A 5,103-nucleotide genomic window follows, 5' to 3' on the forward strand; every position below is an offset into this window, starting at 1 on the left:
AAAAAAAAAAAAAAAAAAGCATAACATAAAATATTGGCTTTGGATACTACATTTGATTTTACTATATGGTATTACCTCAGCAGATTTTTTCCCCCTTTAAAATGCACTTATTCTAATTTTGAAGGAAAAAAACCTGAGTAACAAGCCAACTACTCTAAATAAATATGCAGAGAATCAAACTGTATTTAACAGTTTTATTTAAATAAATATTTGAAAGGAAAATGTATCAAATTTCTAGATCTTATATCACTGGTACTAGTTGTAACAAAATGCTCCAGTTTTAAGTAAGAATTATGTATTAAAACTGGAAAGCAAGATTTTAGCCATCTTTCCATTGCATTTAAATGCCAAGAACTGAAACCAAAATAATATGATAAAACTTAAGAACACAACAAAACAAATTTGCACTTATTTTTCATCATCTTAAGCCCTGTACTTCATTTCACATTTTTCCAGTCCCTCATCCACACTGTCTATAACTATCAACACTTTTGGAGTAATCTTTCAGAGTATCAAAATCCATGGCTAAAGATATTCCTCCCATACTATATGTAACAATAATTTCAGGAAAATGCAGAATGTAATGTGCGTCTACTGCTGTATAAATGTACAGCCTAGTAACGTGCCCCTTGTAAAGTGAAGATTTGTGTGCTACTTTCTGCTCTGAGAAAAGCCATCACTGCTGGACTTTCTAACATACGAAGTATCATTTGCAGTGTCCTATTACTGTTGAGAACTGGTTTCCACCTGGCCACTTAGAACCTAGTTCAAGACAGAAAAGCCACAGTTCATTGCTCATCTGACCATATGGGAGTAGAGAAAAAAGAAATTAATTTGTTTTGAGAGTGTGGGGGAACACAGTAGTATCTCTCCCTTTCAGTATTCAAATTTTATAAAAGCCTTAGTCTGCCTGTCCCTAATGCTTTATTTGCACTCTGATTGGTTCCCTTTGCCGTCAATCAGAGTGCTCTGGACAGAGACACATGGTAGAGTGCTGCCATGACAGTGGGGACTGAGGTGCCGGGGGGGGCAAGGCCAGCAGTATTGGCCTCATTTCTCCCCCTCACCACCGCTCCTTGGAGCCAGGGGCCAGAAACTGCCTGTGACAGGAGTATCGCTACTGGAGCCTTTCTATTGGTGACTCCACCCTCCTGTTATGGGCCAACCGCCTGCTTACTCTCCTGCCATGCCTTGATCTTAATTGATTAATTGATGCAATTAGCAGGAGGCTGCCCACTTTACGCACCCCGGTGCTAGGGGGCACTATCTGCAGCCCCTTTTCCTCCCCTACACCACATCCCAAGCCTTGCAGATGATACTGACAAGGTTTTGACCTGGGCCCTGTTGTGATTTGGCCCTCTCCTTGACTTCTCTCCGGGGCTCCTCACTGCCCCGCCCCTGCTCTGGCGCCTCTCACTGCCCCCCCCACGCTCTGGCACCTCTCACTGCCCCCCCCCGTGCTCTGACGCTTCTCACTGCCCCCCCTGCGCTCTGGCGCTTCTCACTCCTCGCAGCCCTCTCTCTGGGGTTTCTCGCTGCCACCTTGCTCTGGGCTTCTCATTGCCCCCTTGCTCTGGGGCTTCTCGGTCCTCATGGCCCTCTCTGGTGCCAGGCTCCCCATGCTACCGTGGAGCCCCTATGAGGCCTCCTCCAACCCCTAATAGCCTCACCCGGCCCTCCGGTCAAAACAGCGAACACAAAAACATGAAGCCCCTGGGCTATAACATAAAAAGCTAAACCGTCCAGCCAAACAACATTCAATCCCTACCGGGAAATACTCCAACCCATAGCAGCAATCAGGGGCTGCTCATGCAGTCAGGGTTCTCCCCTCTGTCTGCACTGGCCAAGCTCCTCCTGCCTTGGCCGCCAGAGGGGAACTGCCCTCCTGGCCTCACGCCTGGGGCTTATATGGGCCAGGCCCGGCCCCTTCCTGTCAGCTGGCTCCCCAGCGGTTGCCATAGCAACCAGCAAATGTGACTCTGGCTGCCCTGGTAACTGGCAGCTGGGCCTCCCCCTTCTTGCCACTAGGGGTCTCTCCCGAGCCATTTCTGCTCTCAGGTGCAGGGCACCTGAGTGCTCTGCGACACTGCCCCACACCAACACCTGGTGGGGAGAGGGAGGTAGTGAGGAAGAGGAGAGGAAGAGGAGAGGAAAGGAGGGAAGGAGGGGAGTAGGAAAAGGAGGGGGGGGTGACCGGTGGCTGCACCCCACCGTGACTGCCCCTGCAGCTGTGACTGCCACCACAGTCCCAGGCCCCAACCCCCACCTGAAGTGGCGGAGGGATGGGGGGGAACAGCCCCAGCCTGAACCAGCTGGGGGTAGATGGGGAGTGGCTGCAGCCCGGGCCCAAGGCAGGAAGCAGGCCAGACGCAAGCCTCTGTGCCCATCTGCCCTCCCCCATCATTTTTGGTGGGCTATTTGCTAGTGTTCTTATAATTTTGTTAGATCCCAGAAATCCTAATGCTGATCATATACCTAAATCCTATCCAAATTAAAAGTGTGAGCCACAACAAGTAAACAAATGGGAATACAGTAAGTTGGATGTACTATTAGGGGAAAAAAAAAAAGCTTAAAATCTCCCCTCGCACAATTTGTGTGTCAATCAGTGCTTGGTATTTTGGAAACATATTTTCTATACTAAACTAGCTGGCTGTATACAGGATTTCAAAGAACACAGGTTAGCTCAGAAGCATTTTCTCAGTTTCTCTCAGGCAAAGATACATAAAATGTTTCTACATCAACCAAGTTCAATATACTACTTCCCTTTATCTTTAGACCTAATGCAATCATAAGCTTTGACTTAAATATCTACAAAGTCATTTTCACATGGGTTCCATGTGGATTCCTTGACCCACAACATAACATATGGTTGGGTAAAGTAAGTACCAATTACAAGCTGAAAATAAAGCAGAAATGGTTTTTAATGTATTGTATTACAAAGCTTTCATGGAGTGAACTTGGCAAAACAGTCAGATCCTGAAATTATATAAAAAGATTAAACAGCTGAATAAAGAGACTAGATGTATAGGTCTATGGAATCTAGATTATGGTTGTGTAAATACATTCAAATAATCTTGGAGAATTCTCTTGCGTTTATTATCCTGGTAGGAAAACTTACCTGGAGACATGTGAATGGACATTCATATGATGCTGAGCCCCTTACTAGTAAAGACCTTCCAGTGCCAATGCTGTGCACACATCTCAGCATGGTTTGCAGGCTCCCTCAGTCTGCCTGGAGATAGGTGGTAGCAGTGCACAATGATTGGCTGACTCAGACTGTTTAGGCTTAACCTATGTCTCCCTCCAAGACAATGTGGAAATTATGAAGGGGTGTGTTCTGCTCTCTGCTCAGCTGGAGCACTAAAATTCAGCCCAATCTACATAGTATCCTGGGGCAAAGTGGGGGGAGGGAAGTAAAGCGCTATAGGATGCTGGGAGGACTGTACCACAGCTTATCTCAGAAGAGAAAGTGTACACATATTTGACTTCCCAGGAGAAACTTTCCTGGGAGCTATTTCACTCTGGTTTTTCCTGGGTTATTTTTCTTCTTGAGCAGCCATTTTTGCTCTGGGAGAAAAAACCTGAACAACTATACACTCATGGTTCCTACTGGGAGAGTAGCAACCCTCCCACTAGAAAAATGAATGTCTGTATGTGGTTTACAATTCTGAAAAAATCACTGTATAAAAATTAATAAACAATCAAGTTTTTCAAATAAAGATCCTCTTGTGACACCAAGTTGCAAAACAATGATTTGGCAACCCAAAGAGTTAGATATTTCTTCCCTTCTGCATATTTGCATATGAAAATTAAACCTGAGAAAAACTTTCATACAACTAATGCACTGAGCATGATTAACTTCCTCATACGGTTTAGAATAAGTCTGTTTAGAAAAAAAAATATATTTTTTTCTTTTTAATTGATTGACTTACTACCACAATTTTCACAGTTGGTAAGGCCAGAAGGGACCTGAGCAGATCATCAAGTCTGACCCCCTGCCATTTTAAGAGATCTTCAGTCATATTAGTTCTATTCAAGAACCATGTTTTGAAGATAAAAATAAAACCAGCTGTATGACTGACTACTGAGTTATATGCACTTTTGATGCAGTCCTTACACATTTTCTTCCCATCTACATTATACTCATTTGAAAAAAACATTCTCTCTGCCATAAATGTAAAAGTATTTTCTGGGTGTAACTATGTTGAACTTAACCCAGTAACTGCTTATTGAATTATTGGCTTCAACACTACATAACTGAATACCAAAAAATAATGTTGGTAATAAAAACGTAACAATGCTTCTTGCTTAACATTTTTTCTTGATATTCTAAGTTTCTTCTACAGACAGTCTTATATGATCGTGGTAATATTTTTGATTCATAAGCTTCATAAAGCCTCAAAACAATTTCATAAAAAGAAAAGGTCTGATATCATCCATGTTATCTGGGTTATCTATTGATCCAATTATATGTATTTTCATACATCCATGAGCTGCATTCCAAAAATACCCTAACATTCAAATATGTGCAGTAAGTTAAATACTGTTTTAGATTAAAGCTAAACTAACTTCTTCCCTAATGCTATGTCTCAAGTTGATATAATTCAAGTTGTAGCATGAGAATTTTAGGTTAGATATTATGAAAATCTCTCACTAGGAGGGTAGTAAACCTGAACAGGTTATCCAGAGAGGCTGTGCAATCTCCATCCTTGGAGGTTTTTAAGACCTGACTAGACAAAGCTTTGGGTAGAATGCTATACTTGGGGGTGGTCCTGCTTTAAGCAGGGCGTTGGACTAGATGACTTCCTGAGGTCCCTTCCCATTGTAATTTTCTGTGATTCTATGATTCTATATGTTTGGTACTATTTTTCAAAATAAATTCTAGTGATTCTTGCATCTGTCCTTTCCATCCTTTACAACATTTTATGCCAGGGTAAGATAAATCAGTAACACCAAATAAACACAAAACAGACAAAGATTTTAAAAAGGCATACTATATGGGCCATTAGTCTACAACATTACAGACAGTCAAATTTATTATCAAGTCAATACACCAGGCAAATGCTTACACTATCTATAGCAGTCTTTTTTTTTTTTTTTTTT

General features: G+C 42.4%; 1 protein-coding gene across 1 annotated transcript in view; it reads right to left on the minus strand.

Moving 5' to 3' along the window:
- RHBDD1 (rhomboid domain containing 1) overlaps nt 1-5,103 on the minus strand; it is a 103,051-nt gene that overhangs the window by 65,697 nt on the left and 32,251 nt on the right. The gene's annotated exons all lie outside the window — the stretch shown is intronic.

The sequence above is a fragment of the Gavialis gangeticus genome, unplaced genomic scaffold (assembly GCF_001723915.1).
Source record: "Gavialis gangeticus isolate Ggan-Ray unplaced genomic scaffold, GavGan_comp1, whole genome shotgun sequence".
NCBI lineage: Eukaryota > Metazoa > Chordata > Crocodylia > Gavialidae > Gavialis > Gavialis gangeticus.